At 49.0% G+C, this 14,970-nt stretch overlaps 1 protein-coding gene across 1 annotated transcript in view; it reads left to right on the top strand.

The window, feature by feature from the left end:
* The window catches only part of LOC149449832 (vomeronasal type-2 receptor 26-like), a 75,540-nt gene that overhangs the window by 9,436 nt on the left and 51,134 nt on the right, over positions 1-14,970 (top strand). The window lies entirely within an intron of this gene.

The following is a 14,970-nucleotide window of genomic DNA, read 5'->3' on the forward strand; positions in this document are numbered from 1 at the left end:
CATCCTTCTCCTTCTCCTTCTTCTCATCCTTCTCCTTCTTCTCATCCTTCTCCTTCTTCTCATCCTTCTCCTTCTCCTTCTTCTCATCCTTCTCCTTCTTCTCATCCTTCTCCTTCTTCTCATCCTTCTCCTTCTCCTTCTTCTCATCCTTCTTCTCATCCTTCTCCTTCTTCTCATCCTTCTCCTTCTTCTTATCCTTCTTCTCATCCTTCTTCTCATCCTTCTCCTTCTTCTCATCCTTCTCCTTCTTCTCATCCTTCTCCTTCTTCTCATCCTTCTCCTTCTCCTTCTTCTCATCCTTCTCCTTCTCCATCTTCTCATCCTTCTCCTTCTCCTTCTTCTCATTCTTCTCCTTCTCATTCTCCTTCTTCTCATCCTTCTCCTTCTTCTCATCCTTCTCCTTCTTCTCATCCTTCTCCTTCTCCTTCTTCTCATCCTTCCTCTTCTCCTTCTCCTTCCTCATCTCCAAGGGCATTTAAATTAAAGGTACAGTGTTCTGCACTAATTTAAAGGCTCTCTGAAGCCTAGAAACCCTTTTTATAAGTTAACTTCGTAGCGAATAAATTCGCATCGAATCGAATTTCTTCCTGAAATTCGGCGAATCAGCCGAATCGAATTTTTGAATAATTCGCTCATCTCTAATTGGCATTGATGAACACAACACAGAAATGGGAGTTCTTCAAAAAGAATGTATGTGAACACACTGCAAAATATATTCCCATGGGCAACAAGTTTAAAAGGCTAAAAATCAAACCTATGTGGCTTACGAGCAAAGGTAAAAAGGCTATAGATAATAAGAAAAGAGCTTTTATTCAATATAAAAATAAAGGAACGCGATCATCGTTTAAACATTGCAAATAATATAACAGAATATGCAAAAAGGAAATAAAGGAAATAAAACTGAAAACGAACGACAGATTGCAATGGATAGCAGGACAAACCACAAAAATTCTTCAGATATATTAATAGTAGAAAGGTTCGGTCCGAGCATGTAGGCCCTTTACATGATCATCTAGAGGGGGTGACTGGGGACAAAGAGAAGGCAAATATATTAAATCCCTTCTTCAGCTCTGTTTATACAAAGGAGCAGGGGGGGGCTCTTGTCCATAATGGGGGGTGGTATTGACACAGCTCCAGATGATCCACATTGGCTCACAATTGCTATGATCCAGAAATATTTAGACAGTATAAAGGTGAATAAAGCACCTAGACCGGATGGCATACACCCACGGGGCCTTAAAGAATTGAGCTCTGTCATTTCACAGCCACTGTTTCTAATTTTTAGGGACTCTTTAATGACTAGCATAGTACTACTGGATTGGCGTAAGGTCAATGTGGTTTCAATATTTAAAAAGGGGCCAAAATCTTTACCACGTAATTATAGACCTGTTAGTGTAACTTCTATAGTTGAGAAGATACTGGAGAGTTTAATAAAAGACCACATAGATGAGTTCTTGCTGGAAAAAAAATATTTTAAGCAACAGACAGCATGGATTCATGAAAGACAGAAGTTGTCAAACAAATCTGAATTCTTTTTATGAAGGGGTGAGCAAAACCTTGGACAGGGGGGTGGCGGTGGATGTGGCATACTTGGACAGAGGGGTAGCTGTGGACATGGTATACTTGGACAGAGGGGTAGCTGTGGACATGGTATACTTGGACAGAGGGGTGGAAGTGGACGTGGTATACTTGGACAGAGGGGTAGTTGTGGACGTGGTATACTTGGACAGAGGGGTGGCTGTGGATGTGGTATACTTGGACAGAGGGGTAGCTGTGGACATGGTATACTTGGACAGAGGGGTGGTGGTGGACGTGGTATACTTGGACAGAGGGGTAGCTGTGGACGTGGTATACGTGGACAGAGGGGTGGAGGTGGACGTGGTATACTTGGATTTTGCAAAAGCATTTGACACAGTTCCCCACACATGGCTAATGAGTAAGGTAAAGTCTACAGGCTTGGAAAAATCTGTATGTAAATGGATAGAAAACTGGCTAAAAGATGGTATTCAGAGAGTAGTGGTTAATGATTCATACTCTTAATGGTCTCGGGGTGTCAGTGGTGTACCCCAAGGTTTAGTGTTGGGACCCTTACTTTTTAATCCATTTATAAACGATATAGGGTCTGAGATTAAAGGTACCATCTCAGTCTTTGCAGATGACACCAAATTATGCCGTGGAATAATGTCCTTACAGGATGTCTTCAACTTACAAGCCGACCTCAATGCTCTGTGTAATTGGGCAAATATGTGGCAAATTAAGTTTAATGTTGATAAATGTAAGGTTCTGCACTTGGGCACTAAGAATATGCATGCATCATACATACTGGGGGGGTACAACTGGGGAGGTCAGTGGTGGAGAAGGATCTGGGGGGGTCAATGGTGGAGAAGTATCTGGGAATTCTGGTAGGTCACAAGCTTAATAGTGGCAGCAATGCCAAGCTGCGGGTTCTAAAGCGAGCAAAATCCTCTCTTGTATAGGAGAGGTATAGACTCCAGAGAGAAAGATATCACCCCCCCCCCCACGTACAAATCATTAGTAAGAACTCATCTGGAATATGTAGTTCAGTTTTGGGCACCAATTCACAAAAAGAACATTGGAGAACTGGAGAAAGTACAGAGAAGGGCAACCAAACTGATACGAGGCATGGAGGAGATCAGCTATGAGGAAAGATTAGAGGAACTGAATTTATTCTCTCTTGAGAAGAGGAGATTAAGGGGGGATATGATCTCCATGTATAATACATAAGGGGGGGATATGATCACCATGTATAATACATAAGGGGGGGATATGATCTCCATGTATAATACATAAGGGGGATATGATCTCCGTGTATAATACATAAGGGGGGGGGGATATGATCACCATGTATAATACATAAGGGGGGGATATGATCTCCATGTATAATACATAAGGGGGGATATGATCTCCATGTATAAAACATAAGGGGGGGGGGATATGATCACCATGTATAATACATAAGGGGGATATGATCTCCATGTATAATACATAAGGGGGGATATGATCTCCATGTATAATACATAAGGAGGGATATGATCTCCATGTATAATACATAAGGGAGGATATGATCACCATGTATAATACATAAGGGGGGATATGATCACCATGTATAATACATAAGGGGGGGATATATTCACCATGTATAATACATAAGGGGGGGATATGATCACCATGTATAATACATAAGGGGGATATGATCTCCATGTATAATACATAAGGGGGGATATGATCTCCATGTATAATACATAAGGGGGGATATGATCTCCATGTATAATACATAAGGGGGAATATGATCTCCATGTATAATACATAAGGGGGGGATATGATCTCCATGTATAATACATAAGGAGGGATATGATCTCCATGTATAATACATAAGGGGGATATGATCTCCATGTATAATACATAAGGAGGATATGATCTCCATGTATAATACATAAGGGGGATATGATCACCATGTATAATACATAAGGAGGGATATGATCACCATGTATAATACATAAGGGGGGATATGATCTCCATGTATAATACATAAGGGGGGATATGATCTCCATGTATAATACATAAGGGGGGATATGATCTCCAAGTATAATACATAAGGGGGGATATGATCACCATTAGAGATGAGCGAATCGAAGTATCCGAAGTGGAATTCGAGTCGAATATCTGAAAAATTTCGATTCGTGCCGAATCCGAAGAATAGCCTAATTCGGACGCGCGAATCGAAATTTTTCAGAAAATGGCGGCTGACATGTGCTGCGACGGAGCGGGGATGTCTGGGAAGGCGCGCAGACAAGGCGCGCTGACCCATAATGCATTCCTCAACGACATGTGATCGCATCAGCCAATCAGCAGCCAGCCAGCCAGCACTGTGTAATGGTCGAGGTATATATAGCGGCCATTTTGGAATTCTTCATTTGCCTGCAGTCATTGAACAGAGGCAGACCGCTCTGTACTAGGGACAGGGACAGAGTTAGGGCCACAGAAACGAGAATTGGGGACAGAGAAAAGTTACTTAGGGACAGAGAACCATTACTCAGGGACACAGACTTGTTAATGAGGGCCACAGAATCGTTATTTAGGGACAAAGAAACGCTAGTTAGGGCCACAGAATTCATACTCAGGGACAGACAGAATTGTTACTCAGTGCCAGAGAATTGTTACTTAGGGCCACAGAAACGTTATTAGGGCCACAGAATTTTTACTCAGGGACAGACAGAATTGTTACTGAGTGCCAGAGAATTGTTACTCAGGGACAGACAGAATTGTTACTGAGTGCCAGAGAATTGTTACTCAGGGCCACAGAATTCATACTCAGGGACAGACAGAATTGTTACTCAGGGACAGACAGAATTGTTACTGAGTGCCAGAGAATTGTTACTCAGGGACAGACAGAATTGTTACTGAGTGCCAGAGAATTGTTACTCGCACAGACACAAAATTGTTACTCGCACAGACACAGAATTGTTACTCAGGGCCACAGAATTCATACTCAGGGACAGACAGAATTGTTACTCAGGGACAGACAGAATTGTTACTGAGTGCCAGAGAATTGTTACTCAGGGACAGACAGAATTGTTACTGAGTGCCAGAGAATTGTTACTCAGGGACAGACAGAATTGTTACTGAGTGCCAGAGAATTGTTACTCAGGGACAGACAGAATTGTTACTGAGTGCCAGAGAATTGTTACTCAGGGACAGACAGAATTGTTACTGAGTGCCAGAGAATTGTTACTCGCACAGACACAAAATTGTTACTCGTACAGACACAGAATTGTTACTCGCACAGACACAGAATTGTTACTCGCACAGACACAGAATTGTTACTCAGGGCCACAGAATTCATACTCAGGGACAGACAGAATTGTTACTCAGGGACAGACAGAATTGTTACTGAGTGCCAGAGAATTGTTACTCAGGGCCACAGAATTCATACTCAGGGACAGACAGAATTGTTACTCAGGGACAGACAGAATTGTTACTGAGTGCCAGAGAATTGTTACTCAGAGACAGACAGAATTGTTACTGAGTGCCAGAGAATTGTTACTCGCACAGACACAAAATTGTTAATCGCACAGACACAGAATTGTTACTCAGGGCCACAGAATTCATACTCAGGGACAGACAGAATTGTTACTCAGGGACAGACAGAATTGTTACTGAGTGCCAGAGAATTGTTACTCAGGGACAGACAGAATTGTTACTGAGTGCCAGAGAATTGTTACTCGCACAGACACAAAATTGTTACTCGCACAGACACAGAATTGTTACTCGCACAGACACAGAATTGTTACTCGCACAGACACAGAATTGTTACTCAGGGCCACAGAATTCATACTCAGGGACAGACAGAATTGTTACTCAGGGACAGACAGAATTGTTACTGAGTGCCAGAGAATTGTTACTCAGGGACAGACAGAATTGTTACTGAGTGCCAGAGAATTGTTACTCGCACAGACACAAAATTGTTACTCGCACAGACACAGAATTGTTACTCAGGGCCACAGAATTCATACTCAGGGACAGACAGAATTGTTACTCAGGGACAGACAGAATTGTTACTGAGTGCCAGAGAATTGTTACTCAGGGACAGACAGAATTGTTACTGAGTGCCAGAGAATTGTTACTCGCACAGACACAAAATTGTTACTCGCACAGACACAGAATTGTTACTCGCACAGACACAGAATTGTTACTCAGGGCCACAGAATTCATACTCAGGGACAGACAGAATTGTTACTCAGGGACAGACAGAATTGTTACTGAGTGCCAGAGAATTGTTACTCAGGGACAGACAGAATTGTTACTGAGTGCCAGAGAATTGTTACTCAGGGACAGACAGAATTGTTACTGAGTGCCAGAGAATTGTTACTCAGGGACAGACAGAATTGTTACTGAGTGCCAGAGAATTGTTACTCAGGGACAGACAGAATTGTTACTGAGTGCCAGAGAATTGTTACTCAGGGACAGACAGAATTGTTACTGAGTGCCAGAGAATTGTTACTCGCACAGACACAAAATTGTTACTCGCACAGACACAGAATTGTTACTCAGGGCCACAGAATTCATACTCAGGGACAGACAGAATTGTTACTCAGGGACAGACAGAATTGTTACTGAGTGCCAGAGAATTGTTACTCAGGGACAGACAGAATTGTTACTGAGTGCCAGAGAATTGTTACTCAGGGACAGACAGAATTGTTACTGAGTGCCAGAGAATTGTTACTCGCACAGACACAAAATTGTTACTCGCACAGACACAGAATTGTTACTCAGGGCCACAGAATTCATACTCAGGGACAGACAGAATTGTTACTCAGGGACAGACAGAATTGTTACTGAGTGCCAGAGAATTGTTACTCAGGGACAGACAGAATTGTTACTGAGTGCCAGAGAATTGTTACTCGCACAGACACAAAATTGTTACTCGCACAGACACAGAATTGTTACTCGCACAGACACAGAATTGTTACTCGCACAGACACAGAATTGTTACTCAGAGCCACAGAATTCATACTCAGGGACAGACAGAATTGTTACTCAGGGACAGACAGAATTGTTACTGAGTGCCAGAGAATTGTTACTCAGGGACAGACAGAATTGTTACTGAGTGCCAGAGAATTGTTACTCAGGGACAGACAGAATTGTTACTGAGTGCCAGAGAATTGTTACTCAGGGACAGACAGAATTGTTACTGAGTGCCAGAGAATTGTTACTCAGGGACAGACAGAATTGTTACTGAGTGCCAGAGAATTGTTACTCAGGGACAGACAGAATTGTTACTGAGTGCCAGAGAATTGTTACTCGCACAGACACAAAATTGTTACTCGCACAGACACAGAATTGTTACTCGCACAGACACAGAATTGTTACTCGCACAGACACAGAATTGTTACTCAGGGCCACAGAATTCATACTCAGGGACAGACAGAATTGTTACTCAGGGACAGACAGAATTGTTACTGAGTGCCAGAGAATTGTTACTCAGGGACAGACAGAATTGTTACTGAGTGCCAGAGAATTGTTACTCAGGGACAGACAGAATTGTTACTGAGTGCCAGAGAATTGTTACTCAGGGACAGACAGAATTGTTACTGAGTGCCAGAGAATTGTTACTCAGGGACAGACAGAATTGTTACTGAGTGCCAGAGAATTGTTACTCGCACAGACACAAAATTGTTACTCGCACAGACACAGAATTGTTACTCAGGGCCACAGAATTCATACTCAGGGACAGACAGAATTGTTACTCAGGGACAGACAGAATTGTTACTGAGTGCCAGAGAATTGTTACTCAGGGACAGACAGAATTGTTACTGAGTGCCAGAGAATTGTTACTCGCACAGACACAAAATTGTTACTCGCACAGACACAGAATTGTTACTCGCACAGACACAGAATTGTTACTCGCACAGACACAGAATTGTTACTCGCACAGACACAGAATTGTTACTCAGGGACACAGAATTGTTACTCAGGGACACATAATCGTTGAATTAAAGAGTATGTCAGACAACATGCAGAGGAGTGGCAGAGGAGGCAATGTTTTAGGAGCGAGCAGACGTGGCAGCAGAGGAAGGGGTCGAGGCAGCAGTATTCGCAGCCAGAGGCCAGTGCTCCCGGTGTCATCCAGCGGTCGTGTCTCCACCGACAACCCTGCCGTCATTGATTGGTTGGCTCGGTCGTCTTCCTCTTCCCAGGTCACCTCTGACACCTACAGCCAACGGTCGGTGGGTACGTCAGACACAACCGTTAGTTGGCATGGCCCGGGAGCAAGCCCACTGAAATCACGTGTCCTCTACCTGCCCCTGTCCTTTGCTGTTCCCTCACCAAGCGAAGTATCGCATGCTGTGGGCTCAGCCCCACTGTACAGTGAGGAAGAGCTAACAGAGGGCGGTCAGGAACGGGGGGAGACATCGGCCTTTTCAGCAGCCAAGCGAACAAGTACTGGCGAGGAGAGTGGCTCGGTAGCCGGTCTAGAGACAGGTCTGTCTCCTGACCCAGACGCAGCCGAGGGGGCTAGTAGTGAGGCGGAGACCGTACTTGATGATGAGGAGGTTGATCGCACTTGGCTGCCTCGTCGTCATCAGGCAATTTCTTCCGCATCATCAGGAGAAGAGGGTGCCAGCTTGGCAGCGAGCGAAACAGTCGGTGGGTTGCCCAGGAGGCAGCAGGGTCGCATCAGTGTCAGTGGAGCCAAACGGCCACGGAGTAGAGCACCAGCTCCACTGCAGCCTACCACCACGGCCAGTAGTGGTGCCGGTGCGCACGGAGGAAGTAGCAGTCAGCCAGTGAAGAGTAGCGGGGGCAAAGTTTCCTACTCGGTGGTGTGGCAATTTTTCGTCAAGCCGCCCGAGGAAGTAAACGTAGCCGTATGTCGACTATGTGGCCAGAAATGCAAGCGTGGCCAGGGGGCCCATGTTGGGACTACAGCGTTGCGTCAGCATATGCAGCGTCACCATTCGGTGGCCTGGGAAAACCGTGATAAATATACGGCGGTTCTGCCTGCCCCAGCACCCGCTCCATCACCCGCTCCGTTACTTGCTCCGTCACCCGACGTCGTCAATCACCCTCTATCAGCCAGTCAAGGCTCCAACACCTCTGCTGAGGGGAGTTGTCGCTCCTTGGCATCTTCCGCTCGTTCAGATGCTCCTTCTCCTGCTACTCCTCTTCTCGGATTCCGTCAACAGTCTTTCTTGGAATCCGTATCCAAGAGACAACAGTTTGCGAGCACGCACCCGACGGTGCAAAAGCTGAACGTCCTCCTGTCCAAGTTGCTGGTGCTGCAGTCCCTCCCTTTCCAACTGGTGGACTCAGCACCTTTCCGAGAAATGATGGCTTGTGCCGCACCGCGGTGGAGAGTGCCAAGCCGTCATTTCTTTGCCCAAAAGGCAGTGCCAGCCCTGCATTCACATGTAGAAGAGATGGTGGGCCAGTCTTTGAGCATGTCGGTCTCTGCCAAAGTGCACGGCAGCGCCGACGTGTGGAGCTGTAACTACGGTCAGGGACAGTACATGTCATTTACGGCCCACTGGGTGAACGTGGTGCCGGCACAGCCGCACCAGCAACTTGGACAGATCACGACGCTTTTGCCTCCACGTTTGCACGTCCTTGGTCCAGCAAGCATGTCTGCCTCTACCACCTCTTTTTCCGCCGTGTCCTCAGCCGCCACCCCCGTGCCAAGTCCCATTACCCGACCGGCATATCACATGTGCAGGGCGCAACGGTGTCACACTGTGCTGCACCTGGTATGCCTTGGCGAACGTAGTCACACAGGGGAGGAACTTCTGAGTGTAATGAACAGAGAAATCGACAGATGGCTGTCTCCGCGCAAACTAAAAATCGGAACCATGTTGACTGACAACGGAAAGAACATGGTGTCTGCTCTGCGTCAAGGAAGGTTGTGCCATGCGCCATGCATGGCTCACGTGTTCAATCTGGTTGTCAAGCGGTTCCTAAAATCCACCATCCCACTGCAAGACATCCTTAAAATGTCACGTAAACTGTGCATGCATTTCAGCCATTCCTACACCGCAAAGAACACCCTCATTGAGCTGCAGCGGCAGAACGGAATTCCACAGCATCACCTGATCTGCGACGTTGCAACAAGGTGGAATTCAACCCTACACATGTTAGACCGCCTTTACGAGCAGCGAAAGGCCATCACCGATTTCCTGATGTTACAAGCGGATAAAGGTACTCCCCTGTGTAACTTAGATGTCAGCCATTGGCAGCTCATGCGTGACACCTGCCGCTTGCTCAGGCCCTTTGAGGAGGCCACGCTATTCGTGAGTCGGCAGGACTATGGGATGAACGACGTCATTCCTCTGTTGCACGTCCTGGAACAAATGCTGTTAACAATGGCTGGTCAGGGTGCGGTAGACGTGGCGCACAGATCTCAACGGCACATGACCCCTGTGGGGGCAGGACAGGAAGAAGAGGAGGAGGTAGAGGAGGACATTTGTGCTCAGGAATTATTGAGTGAAATGGGTGGTTTTTCCACTCAGCGGACAGGAGTGGAGGAGCAGGAGCATCTGGTAGAGGAGGAGGAGGAGGAGACAGAGGACCCAGACGCACCGTGGCAGTATGCTGTGGAGATGGAGGCAGGGAGTCCCTCGCATTCCTTGGCACAAATGGCCCATAGCATGCTCGGTTGCTTGCGTAGCGACAGCCGAATAATAACCATCAGACAGAGGGATGACTTTTGGCTGTCCACCTTGTTGGACCCTCGCTACCGGTCCAAAATGGTGGCCTTTTTCACACCTGCTGAGAGGGAGGCCAAAATTACGTACTATAAAAACCACCTATGTAGTCAGTTGGTCTCTGCCTTTGTGCGCCAACGTCCATCCTCAGACACTGTGGGCCCTGTGCGCTCGCGTTCCGCTGGCATGGCAGCAGGGGAGGGGTGGGGTGGTAGGAGCAGTGGCAGCTCCACCAGCAGCGGCTGCCTCAGTCTGCAGTCGATGATGAGTAGCTTTCTTCACCAGCGCAGTGAGGAAACTACTAACCAGCCGCAGCAGCAGCAGCAGCATCAGGTGGACCTGGAGCAGGAGCTCAAACAACAGGCTTGGGCCTACTTGGACAGCACCCTGCCAACCGAGGTAGACAATCCCCTTGACTACTGGGCAACGAAACTTGACCTTTGGCCCCAACTAGCTGAATTTGCCCTTGAAAGGCTGTCATGCCCGGCCAGTAGCGTGGCATCGGAGCGCGTGTTTAGTGCGGCAGGAGGTATTGTAACTCCGCGGAGGACACGACTGTCCACCCAAAGTGTGGAGAGACTCACGTTTGTGAAAATGAATCAGGCGTGGATTAGTCTGGATTTCAAACCACCAGTTCCTGACACAACTGACTAAATCCGCCATGAATCATGCCTCAAACATGTGCCACTTTCAGGTCTCCTCACACTGCTGGTGTGTTGAATTTTTTGACATAGGGTGCTGGCAGATTACGGGCCTCCTATAGCTGCTGCCAGGCCCCTAATCTGCCATAGGCCCCTATATACCACCTCCTCCTGCTGCTGCCAGGTCCAGAGTCTCTCATGGGTCCCTGTACGGCCTCCCATTGCTGCTGTCTCCATCGCCACACTCTGCTGCCATGTGCCACTTTCAGGTCTCTTCACACTGCTGGTGTGTTTAATTTTTTGACATAGGGTGCAGGCAGATTACGGGCCTCACATAGCTGCTGCCAGGCCCCTAATCTGCCATGGGCCCCTATATACCGCCTCCTCATGCTGCTGCCAAGTCTAGAGTCTCTCATGGGTCCCTGTACGGCCTCCCATTGCTGCTGTCTCCATCACCACACTCTGCTGCCATGTGCCACTTTCAGGTCTCTTCACACTGCTGGTGTGTTTAATTTTTTTAAAATAGGGTGCAGGCAGATTACGGGCCTCACATAGCTGCTGCCAGGCCCCTAATCAGCCATGGGCCCCTATATACCGCCTCCTCATGCTGCTGCCAAGTCTAGAGTCTCTCATGGGTCCCTGTACGGCCTCCCATTGCTGCTGTCTCCATCACCACACTCTGCTGCCATGTGCCACTTTCAGGTCTCTTCACACTGCTGGTGTGTTTAATTTTTTTAAAATAGGGTGCAGGCAGATTACGGGCCTCACATAGCTGCTGCCAGGCCCCTAATCAGCCATGGGCCCCTATATACCGCCTCCTCATGCTGCTGCCAAGTCTAGAGTCTCTCATGGGTCCCTGTACGGCCTCCCATTGCTGCTGTCTCCATCGCCACACTCTGCTGCCATGTGCCACTTTCAGGTCTCTTCACACTGCTGGTGTGTTTAATTTTTTTAAAATAGGGTGCTGCAAGATAACGGGCCTCACATAGCTGCTGCCAGGCCCCTAATCTGCCATGGGCCCCTATATACCGCCTCCTCATGCTGCTGCCAAGTCTAGAGTCTCTCATGGGTCCCTGTACGGCCTCCCATTGCTGCTGTCTCCATCGCCACACTCTGCTGCCATGTGCCACTTTCAGGTCTCTTCACACTGCTGGTGTGTTTAATTTTTTGACATAGGGTGCAGGCAGATTACGGGCCTCACATAGCTGCTGCCAGGCCCCTAATCAGCCATGGGCCCCTATATACCGCCTCCTCATGCTGCTGCCAAGTCTAGAGTCTCTCATGGGTCCCTGTACGGCCTCCCATTGCTGCTGTCTCCATCGCCACACTCTGCTGCCATGTGCCACTTTCAGGTCTCTTCACACTGCTGGTGTGTTTAATTTTTTTAAAATAGGGTGCTGCAAGATAACGGGCCTCACATAGCTGCTGCCAGGCCCCTAATCTGCCATGGGCCCCTATATACCGCCTCCTCATGCTGCTGCCAAGTCTAGAGTCTCTCATGGGTCCCTGTACGGCCTCCCATTGCTGCTGTCTCCATCGCCACACTCTGCTGCCATGTGCCACTTTCAGGTCTCTTCACACTGCTGGTGTGTTTAATTTTTTGACATAGGGTGCAGGCAGATTACGGGCCTCACATAGCTGCTGCCAGGCCCCTAATCAGCCATGGGCCCCTATATACCGCCTCCTCATGCTGCTGCCAAGTCTAGAGTCTCTCATGGGTCCCTGTACGGCCTCCCATTGCTGCTGTCTCCATCGCCACACTCTGCTGCCATGTGCCACTTTCAGGTCTCTTCACACTGCTGGTGTGTTTAATTTTTTTAAAATAGGGTGCTGCAAGATAACGGGCCTCACATAGCTGCTGCCAGGCCCCTAATCTGCCATGGGCCCCTATATACCGCCTCCTCATGCTGCTGCCAAGTCTAGAGTCTCTCATGGGTCCCTGTACGGCCTCCCATTGCTGCTGTCTCCATCGCCACACTCTGCTGCCATGTGCCACTTTCAGGTCTCTTCACACTGCTGTTGTGTTTAATTTTTTGACATAGGGTGCTGGCAGATTACGGGCCTCACATAGCTGCTGCCAGGCCCCTAATCAGCCATGGGCCCCTATACCGCCTCCTCCTGCTGCTGCCAGGTCCAGAGTCTCTCATGCCATGTGCCACTTTCAGGTCTCCTCACACTGCTGGTGTGTTGAATTTTTTGACATAGGGTGCTGGCAGATTACGGGCCTCCCATAGCTGCTGCCAGGCCCCTAATCTGCCATAGGCCCCTATATACCGCCTCCTCATGCTGCTGCTAGGTCCAGAGTCTCTCATGGGTCCCTGTACGGCCTCCCATTGCTGCTGTCTCCATCGCCACACTCTGCCATGTGCCACTTTCAGGTCTCCTCACACTGCTGGTGTGTTGAATTTTTTGACATAGGGTGCTGCAAGATAACGGGCCTCCTATACCTGCTGCCAGGCCTCTTATCTGCCATGGGCCCCTATATACCGCCTCCTCATGCTGCTGCTAGGTCCAGAGTCTCTCATGGGTCCCTGTACGGCCTCCCATTGCTGCTGTCTCCATCGCCACACTCTGCCATGTGCCACTTTCAGGTCTCCTCACACTGCTGGTGTGTTGAATTTTTTGACATAGGGTGCTGCAAGATAACGGGCCTCCTATAGCTGCTGCCAGGCCTCTTATCTGCCATGGGCCCCTATATACCGCCTCCTCATGCTGCTGCTAGGTCCAGAGTCTCTCATGGGTCCCTGTACGGCCTCCCATTGCTGCTGTCTCCATCGCCACACTCTGCCATGTGCCACTTTCAGGTCTCCTCACACTGCTGGTGTGTTGAATTTTTTGACATAGGGTGCTGGCAGATTACGGGCCTCCCATTGCTGCTGCCAGACACGTAATCTGCCATGGGCCCCCGTACTGACTCCTCATGCTGTGACGTTGCAACAAGGTGTAATTCAACCCTACATATGTTAGACCGCCTTTACGAACAGCTAAAGGCCATCACAGATTTCCTGATGTTAAAAGCGGATAAAGGTACTCCCTGTGTAACTTAGATGTCAGCCATTGTCATCTCATGCGTGACACCTGCGCTTGCTCAGGCCCTTTGAGGAGGCCACGCTATTCGTGAGTCGGCAGGACTATGGGATGAATGAGGTCAAATCGGCCATGGGCCCCCGTACCGCCTGGTCACGCTGCTGCTGAGCCCACAGTGTGACCTGGGTCCCTGTACGGCCTCCCATTGCTGCTGCCAGGAGGCAGCAGGGTCGCAGCTTTGTCAGTGGAGGCAAACGGCCACGGAGTAGAGCAGCAGCTCCACTGCAGCCTACCACCACAGCCAGTAGTGGTGCCGGTGTGCACGGAGGAAGTAGCAGTCAGCCAGTGAGGAGTAGCGGGTGCAAAGTTTCCTACTCGGCGGTGTGGCAAGTTTTCGTCAAGCCGCCCGAGGAAGTAAACGTAGCCGTATGTCGACTATGTGGCCAGAAAGTCAAGCGTGGCCAGGGGGCCCATGTTGGGACTACAGCGTTGCGTCAGCATATGCAGCGTCGCCATTCGGTGGCCTGTGAAAAACGTGATAAAGATACGGCGGTTCTGCCTGCCCCAGCCCAGGGTTCCATTTTGTCATAGGTTGCTGGCAGATTAGCGGCCTCCCATAGGTGCCGCCAGGCCCCATATCGGCCATGGGCCCCCGTACCTCCTGGTCACGCTGCTGCTGAGCCCACAGTGTGACCTGGGTCCCTGTACGTCCTCCCATTGCTTCCACTCTGCCATGTGCCACTTTGAAATCTCCTCACACTCCTGCGGTTGTCCATTTTGTCATAGGTTGCTGGCAGATTACAGGCCTTCCATAGGTGCCACCAAGCCCCATATCGGCCATGGGCCCCCGTACCTCCTGATCACGCTGCTGCTGGGCCCACAGTGTGACCTGGGTCCCTGTACGGCCTCCCATTGCTTCCACTTTGCCATGTGCCACTTTGAAATCTCCTCACACTCCTGCGGTTGTCCATTTTGTCATAGGTTGCTGGCAGATTACAGGCCTTCTATTGATGCCGCCAGGCCCCATATCGGCCATGGGCCCCCGTACCTCCTGGTCACGCTGCTGCTGAGCCCACAGTGTG

Source organism: Staurois parvus, unplaced genomic scaffold (genome assembly GCF_062004578.1).
Source record: "Staurois parvus isolate SC_StPar_1 unplaced genomic scaffold, SC_StPar_1.0 ptg000602l, whole genome shotgun sequence".
In the NCBI taxonomy this organism is placed as follows: domain Eukaryota; kingdom Metazoa; phylum Chordata; class Amphibia; order Anura; family Ranidae; genus Staurois; species Staurois parvus.